Here is a 15,789-nt window from a genome sequence, read left to right as displayed (position 1 = left end):
ATGGTCAGTCAGCACAGCAGGTTCCACCAAGGTAGGTAGCACTCTTTTGCAGTGAGTGGTATGGACCCAGTTCTTCCGGTTTGTCACTCGAACTGCTGTCATTGTGGCCAAGAGCACTTGCTCTGGTCTTCGCCATCTTTGCTCCAAGCTGTTCGACCTCTCGAAGACCTTGATCATCACGTGATCACCGGGCCGGAGTTCATGGGCCTCACCTGACCTGTCAGGAAGCGCTTTAATGAACCTGTTGATAAATAGAGATCAAACTGTCAGTTAACTGTGCCAAATAATCATTCATCAGAACACAAAGTACATCATGTATGGGGTGTGGCTTAGGAACTCCCCAAATGTTCATTGGTCTCCCAAATACCACTTCATATGGTGTAAGCCCAGATCGAGAATGTGGCACCAATCTAATAGACAATAATGCCAAAGGTAATGCATCTGGGCATTTTAGGGATGTGGAAGCCAGTATCAGCTTCAGGACATACTCAACAACTTGCCCAATAAAATGAGGTCAGTTGTCACTCCACAAAAGTTTACAAACATCATATCTAGGGAAGAATTCTTTTAAAAGCACCTTTGCTGTAGTTAGAGCCGTTTTATCCTTAGTAGGGTATGCCTCTATCCATTTACTGAAGGCACATACCACCACTAGAACATACTTCAAGGTATTACAATGTTCAAGTTGGATATAATCAATTTGCAAAACTTCAAAAGGTGCAGTTGGAATAGCAAACCTTCCTGTAGGAGTTCGTGTCCCTTTACCAGGATTGTACTGCCAACAGATCAAACAGGACTGCACTACTCTCTTAGCTGTGCTGGCAATTTCTGGATGCTCCCAAACTTGCGTAAGGAATTTCATTATTGCTGAAACTCTAACATGTGCCAGCCCATGTGCCATCTGAACCATAGGCTCTAAATAGGCTACAGGCAGTTTCCACTTATCCATGTCTTTGGTTCGCCAACAGTCCTCATCATCCAACATTCCCTCTGTAGACCATTGCTCAAGCTCCTTCGCAGAAGCAGACCTTTATATGTCTAGTACTTCTTGTCTATCATCATGCCAACTTTCAGCTTGTGACTGCAACTGAACGAAAGCAACCAGGCAATGCACGGGCAACAGGATCAAGAATCGCTGAAAAATATGCACAGGTGCGCTGCTTATCACTATGTGTCTGTACTAAAACTGACAACGCACACCCATCTTTCTCATGTACATAGAGTGTAAAAGCTTTTGTATAATCTGGAGTGCCTAACACTGGTGCAGAAAAAAGAGCTTCTCGTTAAGCATGGGCGAATTTTGCGAATCTCGCGTTCGCGAATTTTGCGGATTTGCGAACTCGCAATCCGCAAAATCCGCGAATTCTCACGAATTTGCGGATTTTTTTTGTGTTTGCGCGGGTTTCTGCCAGTTCGCGAGGGTTTTGTACAATGTCGCAAATTGCGAACTTACCTGTCGGGTCGCAAGTTTCGCGAACTTGTTGTTTCTACGTGTCCAGCCTGTTTGGGACACTCTTCTTCATCACTGCCACTCTCTGTCACCACTGCCACTCTCTGACTACTCATGCCACCCTCTGGCCCACCCATGCCACCCTCTGTTTCATCACAGCACCCTCTGGTTGTCCAGTCAGTGTACATTATTGTGGCAACGCAAGCACACCTTCCCTGCCTCAAGTGACCTGAATTAATTTGGGGCTGATTAATGTGTCACAGAATATTTTTTTAGCTGGCACCTGCTTCCTTAGTGCTTCCTGATTAGTGATCTTTTGCACTTGCTAAGTGCTTTCATTGTTGCAAAATTAGTTACAACACCTGCCCTGCCCCAACTGACAATAATGAATTAGGGGCTGATTAATGGATTTGAACTTCCAGCCTGGCTCCTGCTTGTCTCCCTTAGCTGTAATTCAGGACCTTTGTGGCATATGTGTAACTATTCTGAGGTTCAGAGCAGGGTCACATAATAGTTTCAACTGGCAACTGAACTCTGGAGGGGCCCCTCAGGAAGCACTACAGGAAATGGCTACTAATGATGAGCCTGAACTTTTGAACCTGGTAAGTAGTTTCAGTTTTGCTAAGATCGTATTTCTGCAATTTTGCACTTATTCGCGGGGCGCGAACTCACGCGAACAGTGCGAACAGTGCGAGCAAAATCCGCTGCTCGCGGATTTGCGGATTTTGCGGGAGATTCGCAAATCTCGCGGATTGCGAATTTACCGAAAATCCGCAAAATCCGCGAGCGAAACGGATTTTCCGCCCATGCTTACTTCTCGTAACCACATATAAGCACTTAGCCCCACAACACTACTTTAATCTGGGATATTCAAAAATACTAAAACAAAAATTTTTAAAGTTCAGACTTGGAGTGTTACCAACCACGCAGCAGCTTCCACCTTGGAAAAGGGAGCAGGCTTTCACTCTCTGTAGTCTGTGCAACAAGGACTCGGGCGACATCATTCATACAATCTGCACCTGCACTGAGCTGTGTCAAGAAAGGAGACAGCTGCTAAAAACTTGCTTTAATCAAAGAGGTATCAGGACAAGGAGACAAGCTGTCCTGGCATGCTTTGATCCCTCATCACCACAACTGAACACTAGGTTAGTTAAATTTCTCGAAGCAGCTCGTTTAAAAATGCCAAACTGATTGTCACTTTGTAGTCCATTGCGCTATGGGGGAAATTTTACTAAGTGATTGGATAAATCTTACAGCGGATTACAACCTCTCACAGGCAGTAAAGACAAAAACATCTGGGACATTTAAATTGTATTGACATTGAAACGTCTTTTGAAGGTCATGTTGCGACGCTCATGAGGGAGCATTCACTTTTAAACATGGAACATTTTAATATGGTTGTATTAATTGTATGCATTGCAATGGTTTTAAGTAACTATGCAAATAAAGTTTTACCTATTTTACCTACTTCTCGTAACTGACAAAAAGCCTTCTGGCATTCATCTGTCACACAATATCCTCTTTAACAAGACAAGATCTTTCATTCACAGGGTAGTTGTCTTTCAAAATAACACGTACGCCTTCCGGAGAACATCGTATCGTAGCCCTGAAATACTTGAGCATATCAAGACCCACAATATTGTCCGGTGTATTCGGAGAAAGCAAAAATGGACATGGAGCAGTAAACTTATCAACATGAAATGAAAGTGGTTGTGACAGTGGGCTAAGGGTAGGTGTTCCATCGAAACCTATTGGTGTGACGGTTAAGCCAGACAATGGAGCCCTCGGAATCAATTGTTTAGATGAGGCGCTACGAGTAGCTCCTGTATCAACCCGAAACTGTAGTCAGTAGAACCCAAAACATGTGCTGTAACATAGGGACCCCTGTGATCTACTGGAACTTCAACTGATTCCTTACCCCATCCTAGGCAACTTATTCATAAGTAGAGTCATTCAAATCAGACGGCAAATAATCAGACATTTGGTATTGATTCCGCCTATCAAACGTGTTAAACCCATTTCGTCCACGCATATTAGTATCAAACCTAGCCCGATTGTCCGTGCTTCCTCTAGGCTCTGAATATCCTGAACGATTTCTCATTTGTCCCTGTCCACGTGGATACTACTGAGCACGCAATATCGGACAATCGGCAACCCAATGTTCAGTTTTCCTTCAATATGCACACTGGTCAGAAGACAAAGTCAAACGTTCATAAGGTTGAAAAGACGGATCATAAGACCCACGTCCACCTCTATTATTACCTCTAGAGGGTGAACAATAAACCTGAGCCAACGTAACCTTCATTTTCAAATCCTTACTCTTTTTATCCTCATTAATCTTAGCTTCTAACTCCTAACGCTCATAATACTGAGCCATAGTAAAGAGAGAAACCGTGGAAGAGGTAGTCCATGAACTCTCGCTGGCCTTTAGGCGACTAGCTATTCCTGGCAACAGATTTGCAACATATTTATCGACAAACAGATGCCTGCCAGTGTCATCTGTCAATGACTAGCCACAAAAATCGTGGAATGCCTCCTCAAAACGTGTAAAGAAATCCAAAACTGATTCATCTACCTTTTGCTTACAAGACGCCAATACAGTCCAATCTATCTTTTTAGGAGGAATAATCGTCTTTAACTTAACTAATATAGCTGCCGGAAGATCTAAAATTAATTGACAGGGTTTCTGTGCGGGTTCCCTCTCCACATCCATTTGTTCTAAGACTTTCCGTAACGCTCCAAAAGTCGCATGCTCATCAACTTTACAAAGAGATCTCCACATGTCAGGGGGTAATATCAACCAAAAGAACATGTCGATGTTGGGCAAAGTCATAGTACAAGAGTTAATGGCTCCCTCAACTTCCTCATAAAAAGCTGCTGGATTTTTCCGCTGATCAGGCAATGCATTTTTAAGAGACATAACATTTGCTCTATTCCAAGGAATGTAAACCCAATTGTAAATAAAATAACCCTTTGCATCAGCAGAATCCTTATTAGTACTTGTTCCCTCGCCTCTAGGAGAAACATACAAAGGCTTGGCTTCCCACATAGGTTTCGCATGAACTATCGTAGTCTTATCTGTTCCGAAGATAGAAGCTTATGTCACGCCGGTCTGAGATGTTTGTGCAGCTGCTTCTGAAGCCTTTTTTTCCTGTTGCAAACGGACTGCATCAACATGCAGTTTAACCAAATGCCTGACTGTATCATCCACCTGGGAGAAAACTAAGGACCATCACGTATTTCCTTACAATTAGCTGCTACACCTACAGAGAGTGAGCAATAACGCCGAGCTCTCTCTCATATCTTCTCATCTGACATTTCCTCCACCGGTGGGCATATACAAACTTTCGACAACCCTCCCCGATGCTCCTGGTCTATCTGCAATTCTCCCTGTCACTGGTAACTCTGACAACAGCACCCTTGGTCTCCAATTGACAAGATCCTGTAACAGGTTACAGACACCTTTATCCCCTAGTGTCCACCAATACCTGACCTCAGCACGCCATCTCCGGTCATCTCATCTGTGAAATAGGGAATAGAATAAAGGTACACACCGGGGTACTCCCAGCTCCAGCTTGCTCCAGGGAGAATCACATCGAAAAAGAGACCAAATCAGGAAACAAACGCACCAAAGCGAACCCTCCGCTTCCTGACTCCCCTATTAGGAACAAAGGTGAAGGTACCAGCACAATGGACATGATTCTCAAAAAACTGGAAACGGTCCACGTTCTAGCGAAATAAACCAAGCTTAACACGGATGTCATACAACAGGATTTGTGCTCTATCAAAGCTGAACTTGGCTCCATCAATAACAGGCTCTCAAAGGCAGAAGGCCGCAATAGCACAGTGGATAAAAAATTCCACTCTTCAACAAGGGATATCCAACAACTACAAATCACTACGTAGACTCTGAAAAAATACGTCGCTGAATTGGAAGATAGTAATCTGGGGGGAGGAACCTACACATCTTTGGTCAGCCAGAAGGTTCAGAGGACGCATCCACCTCCTGCCTGGATTTCCTGGAAAAATTGCTCCCACAAATTACAGGCCTCTCCTTCAAAAAAGACTTTGAACTAGAAAAGGCACACAAGTACCATCATTTCGACCCACAAACAGGAATATCGCCAGACAAATTGTGTGCCGCCCTCTGAGATTCCAAGATGCAGAATTGATTCTCAACTATGTAGGCAAAAATAATCACACCCTATGGCAAGGTCAGAAAATCTACATTTCCCAGGACTACTCCAGATCTACTTTAGAGACAAGGAAGGGCTTCCTAGCTCCCAGATTCAGCTCAAGTCTCTAAATCTACAAACCTCGTTCAATGGTCCTGCGAAATTTAAAGTTATCGACAACGGGAAAAATCATATCTTTACCAATCCAAATGACATATGGATATTTCTAAATGACAAAAGCTGCACATCAATGGACACAGGACCTGCTCCTGCATCTACCAGTACTGCCTTTGCAAATTCATGATCCTATGTCACTACAGAGCTTCCCACTCTGTATCCTTTTCTATTGCCATATCTGACTTCCATCTAATGTACCCCGTACTGACTCCACAGAATGTGTAATTCTTGATTAAGCATGGGCGAATTTTGCGAATCTGGGGTTTGCAAATTTGCGTATTTGCAAACTCGCAATCCGCAAAATCCGCGAATTCTCGCGAATTTGGGTATTTTTTTTCTTGTGTTTGCAAGGGTTTCTGCCAGTTCGCGAGGGTTTGGTCCCAGTTCGCAATTGCAAACTTACTTGTCGGCTCGCAACGGTCGGGACTATGTTGTTTCTACGTCTGGTTCATCATCACAGGTTCCCACCACCCTCTGTTTCACCACTGCCACCCTCTGTTTCACCCATGCCACCCTCTGGTACATCAATGCCACACTCTGGTTCATCATCACTGTAGATTATGGGGGATAAAAGCAAGCACACCTGCCCTGCTTCAACTGACATGAATTAATTTGGGGTTGGTTTATTAATGTGTCACTGTTTTAAAATTCCAGTCTGCTTCCTGATCAGTAATTTGCTTTCTGTTGCAGTGCAAATTTTTTTCCAGGACCTTTGTGGCCTACTTGTAGCTATTCTATGAGCCTGCTTTGAGGATCAGAGCAGGGTCATACAATTGTTGCAACTAGCAACTGAACTCTGGAGGGGCCCCAGTCAGGAAGCACTGCAGGGAATGGTTACTAATGATGAGTTTGAACTTTTGCACCTGCTGAGTGCTTTGAGTTTTGCAAAACTCGTTTTTCTGCAATTTCGCGGGATTCGCAGGGCGCAAACTTGCGAGAGATCGAATTCGGAAACCGCGAATTCGTGCAAATATGCAAATTGTTTTTTTGCGGCGTGTTAGTTCGCAAGGTTTTGTGCGTTTTAGCAAGCCGCTTGTAGCGCAACGGCGCGAAGTTACCCTCGCGGTCGTTCACGAGCGCGGCCATCTTGTTTGTATGACGTATTTCCGTTTCCGGGCGCGATGTGTAATCTCGCAAAGTGTGCGGCTCGCTAGTACAATTTCGCGTGTGTACGCGAGGAAAATCTCACGCGAACTTACCCACGCGGTCGTGAATGGGCGTGGCCATCTTGTTTCTTATTCATTGCTATGGTTCTGGGCATGCTTTTTGTGTCCTCTCTGAATCTCTGCCATCCTTTGCTTGTTTAAAGTTGTTTTTGATCTATTTTACTTATTATCTATCCCTCTATTTTTAAACTCTATATTTTTGTGTTTTCTGCTACTTTTGGTTAATTTTAAATTACTTTTTTAAACTCTTTTCTTTTCTTCTCTTCCCTATTCTATTTTCTTTATTATTTAGCTTCCTTTCTGCCCAGACCATGGTAAAGGGAGCCGGGAAGCATCCCAAGAAGGGGAAGGGTCCCGCACCCCGTGCCCGGCTCCCGTGCGGGCGTTTGAGGGGGGAGCAGGTCGCACCCTGGGAGATCTTCAGCCCGGAGGAGGTGGCCACACTAATTTTTTATGTTCAGCGCCGCCTCCCCAGGACCGTCATGGCAGGCGGCAAGATCGCTAGCGGGTACGGGATCCAGGAGCACCGGAAGCAGTGGGAGAAGGTGTGCCGCGCCATGTACCACCACTCTCGGGTCCGGTGCACCTAAAACCAGGCCACCCACCGCTGGACGGATGTCCTGGACCGGGAACGCAATCTGCTCGACCTGCTCAGCCTTGAGATCCCCGGGCTTGGTGAGTAGTAGTAGCTATTTCTTTACTATGTTTACTCCTGCTCTGTGTGTTATTATCTTGCAAAGTTTTGTTTTTTACCAAGAGCGATAATGCTGCTGATTACATTGTAGGTAAATTATATTTCAAAATCTTCTGTACATTTCAGGTGCACTGCTCTCCTTCTCAGTAGCGCTGCTACTATGCTTATTTGTTTTCGATTTTGTGCTCATTTCATTGGCCTGTGAAATTATGCATGAGTGTAGTTTAAAGAACTGCCTAATGCTAAACACTAAGGGTCAGATTTTTTATCACCGGCGCATCCCTGCAAAGTAGCAGGGATGCGCCAGTAAATGTGCGCCACGCCACCACCACCCATGGTGCGCCGTATTTACAATGCGGCGCACCATGGGCCCAAGCCGTCACCAAAGCGTTACGCATCTGTGCTGTAAAGGCGGCGCATTGCTGAAGTTGCGTCGCAACGATGGTGCAGCTCCAGCAATGCTCTGGGGTGCCCTATCTCCCCAATGCTGCGTCAAGCCGTACGTCTGCTTCAAGCAGGCGCAGGGTTTAAGTCACGCATCATTGTCCTCAAAGTGACTGATTGAAATCTTGTAGATTTCCCTCAGCTACTTTTAGGATGCGTTCCTGCGCAGGAACGCCCTCCCTTGCGCCGGAACGCCCCCTGATGGCGCAGGGCTTTACAACGTGATGCATCTCCCATATGCGTCACTTTGTTAATATACGCCGCACCATGGCGCCTCTTTTGTTCTGCCGCTGCGTCACAAAAGTCACGCAACAATGGAGCAAAAGAGCCGCAAGGGGCTTCTAAATCAGCCCCTACAGACTCAAGTCCAGTCCTTCCTTTGTACACATGGCGATAAGAAGAAATAGTGGTGGTGGATTGATAGTTTGAGTATTTTAATGACTGGTTAATGTAGTAGGAAACTTTAGTGTTGTCGCTGATCTGCAATCACGATGGACTTTGTCTGTCAATTCGCGTGCTGCGGACTGCTGCCTGCCAGTCCTAGGCAAACCTTTTTAGTACTTTGTTTAGTGAGTTACATAAGAACTTTCCAAGTCGACGGTCCGCAAATCAAGCAATACTAATAACGTAGTAGACCACATGAGATCGGTCAATATATCCCGTGGAATAGTTGTCTATTTGCTATTTCGGCAAAATATTTTGTTATTGTTCATTGAAATGTTTGATTTGGTTGACAAATATTATCCATGTTTTCTGGTCTTTCTTTCTTTCATGTTGTACATCAGCTCCCCCCAGGGGCAAGAGGACACAGGAGGAGGAGACTGCTGTTCGCCAGGATGCATGTCAGGATCGGGCAGGAGAGGGCTCCTTTGCTGGCCCCGGTAAGTTTTAAGGTTAATATAGAGTACCTATTTTTTCCTAGCGTTCCTCATTCGATTTTTTCAAAATCGTCTTTGATCTTCTTGTAGACTGGATCTAAATTCTTATCCTGCCTCGACTATGACTCCCTGTGGTATTACTAGATTATTCTTATTAGTCTATCTGTGAGCTAACTAAGATTGCACATATGGCAATTCTATTGGACTCCCATTCTAGTCAGCAATAGCTCTATGCACTGAGTGCAGTTCTCTAGGATTGTCCATACTGTCTTTTCAAGTCTTCTAAATGTTTATGCTTTGACAATTGCCAACAATAAAAAGGTGAATGACCACCAACAAAGAATAAGATACTACTTTACTTTTGGTTTGGATAGGAGGACAATCCATTCTACTACTGTTGCAGGGACAAATCTGCACAAACAGAACTATGGACACTAAATAATGCATTGCTTAGCTTATCAATTGTAATAGGCACTGTTAGACTTTCCACATACCTCAGTGATAACAGACTTTGTAGTTGAACCCCCAATCTCCTTACTGACTAGATAGTGTGGCAGAGTCATTTAGCTCCCAAAGTCACCGCTGATTGATCCCCAATGATGATTAGATTATCCAACGCAGGACAAGAGTACGGAGTCAGAGTCAAGAAGTGTCAGAGGCACGGACTCATGCTTGCAAAAATTCCAAAACCTTTAGCTCAGCCACTCTAGTCTGGAGGACCAAAAACCACAAAGTCTATTTAAGTTTAAAAGCTTTATTAAAAGTAAACACATTTATTAAAATCAAGTTTGTCATAAAAGTAAACGTTTAACTGAAAATGGAAAAGTGCTTAGTGCTGACGATTAATTGGACACATTTCTTGTGGTCGAGCCAAGCTCTCACCTGGTTTGAACTTGATCTTGCTCGTGTTCTTAGAAGTCAAGCTTCTGTCTCTTAGGAGAAAAAGTGGTGCGTGTTAAAAATAAAAAACAAGCATTCATCAGTTGTGCCAAAAAGTGCAGCAAGACAACAGCCTTCACTGGAAAAAGGGACATTTTTACTTTAGATTAGACAGCCACAAATGATTACATTGTTTGCTGTTTTTTTAACATTTCTTTATTCCTAGGCCAAATATTATATAGTAGTGAGTGGTGTATTCTAACATTCTTAAATGTTCTTTGTAGGTGGAACATCTGGTGGCGGGGCCAGCGTGGAGGTGGTGGTGGTGGATGAGGGGAACACTTCTGGGGAGGATGCAGTGCAAGTGCCGGACGACACCAGTGTGCCTATGAGGGTTCACACGGTGGTGGCGGGCAGAGGTAAGCTATATATTCCTTACTTATTGAGATTGAAGACTGCAGAGTGTGCTATCTGGGGCTCTGGGAGGGGGAGTGCAAGTGCAAGGAGCCTGCGCCCGCTATCTGCACGGGTGTATTATAAATCAACCAGGTAGTAGCCTCCTCTAAATGTACTTCAACTTAGCTGTGTATTTTTTGGCGAGAAGAATCCCAATCAGATTTGAGATGAACTTGATGGATGGGATGAACGAAAAGCAAAAGAAGGGTGTAAGTAAGTGTGGAAGGACGACAAATTTAATGATGACTGGCAAAGAAGAATGATATGTGTTTGCTTGGTCCCCGGGGTGGCTGGGAAGGAAAGAATATGGTATGGTGCATGGCTGGGTGAATGATGAAGCAAGGATGGGTGGAAGGAGAACAGCCTGGGTGGGTGAAACAGAAAGTCAAGTCAAGTCAAGTCATAGAATTTATATAGCGCACTACATACCCAGAGGGTTTCAAGGCGCTTAGGAAGGGGAGGAGGATTACTTGTCAAATATCCACGTTTTAAGTTGCTTTCTGAATGCTAGGTGATTCTGGGTAAGGCGAAGGTAAGGGGGGAGTGAGTTCCATGTTTTAGCAGCCAGGTATGAAAAGGATCTGCCTCCCATGGTGGTCTTGTTGATGCGAGGTACAGTGGCGAGGGCTTGGCTGGAAGAGCGTAGTTGGCGGGAGGGGGTGTAGAAGGACAGTCGTGAGTTGAGGCATTCTGGACCGATGTCGTAGAGTGATTTGTGTGCGTGGGTAAGCAGTCGGAAAGTGATCCTCTTATTGACGGGTAGCCAGTGGAGGTCTTTAAGGTGACCAGAGATGTGTTCGTTACGTGGGATGTCTAATATGAGTCTGGCTGAGGCGTTTTGGATTCGTTGGAGTTTCTTCTGGAGTTTTGCGGTAGTACCTGCGTAGAGGGTGTTTCCGTAGTCCAGTCGGCTCGTGACCAGAGCGTGGGTGACTGTTTTCCTTGTTTCGGAGGGGATCCAGCGAAATGTTTTTCTGAGCATGCGAAGAATATTGAAGCAGGAAGAGGATACGGCGCTGACTTGTCTGTTCATTGAGAGTGAAGAATCCAGGATGACGCCTAGGTTCCGTGCGTGGTCTGTCGGGATGGGTGCTTTTCCGAGGGCTTCCGGCCACCAGGAGTCGTCCCATGCAGAAGGGGATGTACCTAGGATGAGGACTTCTGTTTTGTCTGAGTTCAGTTTCAGACGGCTTTGTTTCATCCATTCGGCGACTTCTTTCATTCCTTCGTGTAGGTTAGTTTTGGCGGTGTTGGGGTCATTGGTGAGAGAAAGGATCAGTTGAGTGTCGTCTGCGTACGAGATGATGTTGAGGTTGTGTTGGCGTGCGATGGCCGCGAGGGGGCTCATGTATACGTTGAAGAGGGTGGGACTGAGTGAGGATCCTTGTGGTACGCCGCAGATGACTTCAGAGGCCTCGGACTTGAATGGTGGAAGGCGGACTCTCTGGGTTCTTCCGGTGAGGAACGAGGTGATCCATTTAAGTGCTTTTCCTTGGATTCCGATGTTATTGAGGCGTTGTAAAAGGGTGCTGTGGCAGACTGTGTCGAATGCTGCAGAGAGGTCAAGGAGGATGAGGGTCAAGGAGGATGAGGGCATATACTTTGAATGGATGGATGCCTGGATCATGGTACTATCTGACTCTTAAATAGCATATACTCTTAGATAGCATATGTGTATCTAGAGAGAGTAGACGGTCACTGGATGAACTAAGTGTTACTTTGAAGAGCACGTAACACCGCACCCGCACGTCCGTTCCAGTGTATGAAAGGCAAGGAAAAGAAGTTGTAATTTTGTCCAAATACTACCATGAATAGTAACAGTAGTTTGTATTGCAACTGCAAGCACAGCATATATCCGGTTCTTACGGTGGACAATCCCTACCTATCTTAATAACTTTAGTTTAGTAGTAGTAGGTCATTCATGTGTGGGTGTATCACTGTTCACTCAATAATAAGCAAAGCACCTAAAGTCATCCCAAATGTAATCAAATATATCCCATGTGAAGTGATAGATAATCAGATTATTTAGCTTCTTCATTTTCCTTTTCTAGTACTCATTTGCACTGTAGGGTGAAAGCTAAATTAATTAAGCAGTAGCCCTTTTAACAGAGTATTCTCAGTGCCACCCGTAATAGAAAAGTAAGAGCTTCACCACCTGCATGTACTGGACCGGTACAGTAACGCAAGTCTGTCTCACTCATCATGGTGTGCGTCTGTTTTTTTCGGGTGCAAGTTCACTGCGCTGGCATTATGCCGGCTTGCATAAGATAACGTACCAATTTTCCTAAACAAGAGAGAAGAAGAAGAATAAGACTGGTGTACTGTCATAGTCGACTGTAATGGAAGTCCATAGTGCTCGTAGAATTTATTTGTTCCTTAAACTCCCACTAATGTTAGAGCAAGGATGAAGAAGTGGGAGGTTCGATAGATACTGTCCTCAATAGTTATGTACTGTGCTTTCAATTTGCTACTTGTACTGTGACACAACATTCTGCTCAATCATTTTGTGTTAATCTTAAGGAGCATTGGTTACAGACTATGTCTTTCTTTCTTCATATAGTTGCTCCTTCCAAATCAAACAGACCATCAAGGAAGGAGCTGGCTCGAATGGCCCGGCAACGGAGGCTGGATGCCTCTGTCGCCGAATATCTGCGGCTGGTGGCCCTGGAGGAGGAGGACACGCAGTCTACCGGTACAACATCCACTGGGACAGCTGCATCCTCCTCCGTGCCCCCACGGGCTGCCAGCCAGCGCAGTGCTCCAGCGGTACAGAGACGGGCTACCAAAGCAAACCGCCACCGCCGAGCATCAAAGACAGCAGCTGCCCCCCACAGGAGTCGCAAGGCACGCCAGCACCGCTTATGCCTCAGAGTGTCCTACCTAGAGCAGGAGATCCTAACGTATAAGACCTTGGTGGAGGGCCTCTTCTCCGACCATGCCACCCTTCGCAAGGAGTATGATGCCCTGGCCGCAAAAGTGAACAGCAGCCTGCCGTAGTGTCCCTTGCCCCTTTTTTAGAGACTTTTTGGGGGTGGGAATTGGGAGTTGGGTTGTTTGTGGGACTTTTGAAGGACAATCGTAGGGGTTAGGGAGGGTCTCGGGAGATTATTTTCTTAGGGCTATAAAAATATACTTTTTGAAACTTTATCTGAGCATACCTGTTTTTTACTGCTTTTGAGTCTGGGGGTTTAACAGAAAGTTTGTGTTCCTGAAACTTAAGTCTGTGTCATTTTCTTCCTTTAAGTGTAAATGGCTAAATGTTTTCAACACTAAGTGCCTCTCACAGAGTAAGTGAATTCAAGAGTGCTAGGACTTTAGTAGTACTACCGTCAATCTCTCGTCTCTCCTAATACTCCATTATAATACTACCTCCCACCAAACGCTTATCTTACCTGTAATTTGTGTTTGAAAGTAGAGCTAGGCCCAGGGCTGGCTCCACGGGAAATGGCGATTAAGGTTGGCAATCCTGGGCGGATGAAATGTCCTCCTCATTGCAGTGGTACTAGTGGTGTGACACAGTGGCAGTTGCATGCCTATGGAAAAAAAGAAAATGAAACCTGGTTTGTCCTTACTGTAGCATTACAACGGTACGGCAGAGAATATAGCAGGTGACAGTACCCTAGAACAGTGCCACAATGTAGCCTAACAAATGGTAAAGTATTGAAAGTATAACTAGTACTTGCGTTGAATTTCTTTGACATTGACTACTACTACAAGAAATAGTACTGAAGATGAGTAAGTCTAGAGTATATCCTCGGATTCCTTCACCAGCCTGTTGCTATGACCTTATCCTCCCCAGCAAGTGTGTGGAATTATTGATGTCATTTAGTCACACATCAATCAAAACCACACAGCCCTGGGGAAGAGGGTTAAGGTTTGGAAAATGGATGGGAATGGGGGTTTCTTTTTGGGTAGGTTTTGTTGAGAGAAGAAAAAAAAAGCACAGCATGGACAAACAATAATTAAAGATAAAGACATCTTTGGGTACAAAGCTAACCATAAATCTTTTAAGTGACATAAAGGAAGTGCATGCACTACTGCATGCATTGTTACTGAAAAGTAAGTAGTACTTTCGACAACCGTGAATGACAGAATGCGACAGTACAGGGCTGCAGCGTTTTCACTTGCCTATCTCTGCACTCAGAGAAACACTTCTTACATTAAATTAGGATTAAAAAATAGCCGAAGTAAAACCTATAGAATGGCTGTAGGGATCAATTTAGAAGCAGAGAGAGATCCAAGAAATGCAGTCACACTCATAGAAGAAAACAATGGATACTGTATCTGTATGTTGTTGTAGTTGTCCTGTTGAATTTGGTAAGTAAGTTGCACGCAGCAAACAATTCCTCTTATTAGCGGCACTCCTCCATTCCAGCTGATGCTTCGTCCATAAATGTTGATGACCAGAAGACACCCTGTCCACTGCCTGCCTTGCGGATGGTGAATTGCGGCCGCTAATGTGAAGCCTGACTCCATCCTTTTTTCCCCATTGCACAGACTGAAACCTGGCCTGTAATTATTGAATGAAAAACAGGAAGTGATATTAGAACACCACTGATAAATAAATATAAGGTATGTACGCTGTGTAGTGCAAAAAGTCACACTTTGCGTTTCCTAATAGACAGTACAATATTTTTGAAAGTGCGTACTTTGTCTGAGTCTCCTTTTGAAAGATAAATAAGTATGGGCAAATTAATTTAGCGGATCTTTCTCCTCAAGCTAGGTGTACTGTAAACTGTGTTTTAGAACAAAATTAGACCTTCCCAGCAGTGCTCCCACCCAGACCCTTACTAAAGCCAGTCGCAAAAATGTAGAAGATCCCCAATCACATCTCAAAAAACGAGGCCTAGCAGAAAACTGGTGACAAAACGTACTTTGAAAGTAAAAGTAGGCCCAAATACCCCCTTAACCACAGTGGATTGTATTCAAACCACTTGCAAGCAAGCAAAAGTATCCATAGCCAGCATCACTCCAAGACTCGAAAACCCTCCCACCCAAACACATGCAATAGAAATACTGCTAACCCTAACGAGCCCTAAGTTAAGAATAGTGGCAAAGGCTTTCTTTAACTATGCCAAGTCCCCCCTTTCCCACCATGGATTTTCTTCAAATGACTTGCAACCAAAATTACACATTCCCACAAGTGCTCTAAGACCCCAGAACTCAGTTGCAAAAATCTAGAACACCCCGAAACACATGCAATCCTGCTGCTAGGGCTAACCCTAACGAACCCTAAGTTACAAAAAGTGCCAAAAGGCTTTTCCTTATGGATTTTGTCCAAACCACTTCTATCCGGTATTAGACCTTCCCAGCAATGCCCCAAGACCCGCCAACCCACCCGCAAAAAAGCACAACACCCCCAAACAGCCAAAAAGGAAAATCTCATACTTACAATATTTCTCGGCCTTCGGTCCAAATGCGCTGTGCAGCTAGGTCATAACTCCCGTTTTCCACCACGGATTTACTGAAA

This window comes from Lissotriton vulgaris, chromosome 10 (assembly GCF_964263255.1).
Source record: "Lissotriton vulgaris chromosome 10, aLisVul1.2, whole genome shotgun sequence".
Lineage (NCBI taxonomy): Eukaryota > Metazoa > Chordata > Amphibia > Caudata > Salamandridae > Lissotriton > Lissotriton vulgaris.
The sequence above is the reverse complement of the archived record's forward strand: the minus strand, read 5'-3'. Positions refer to the sequence as shown.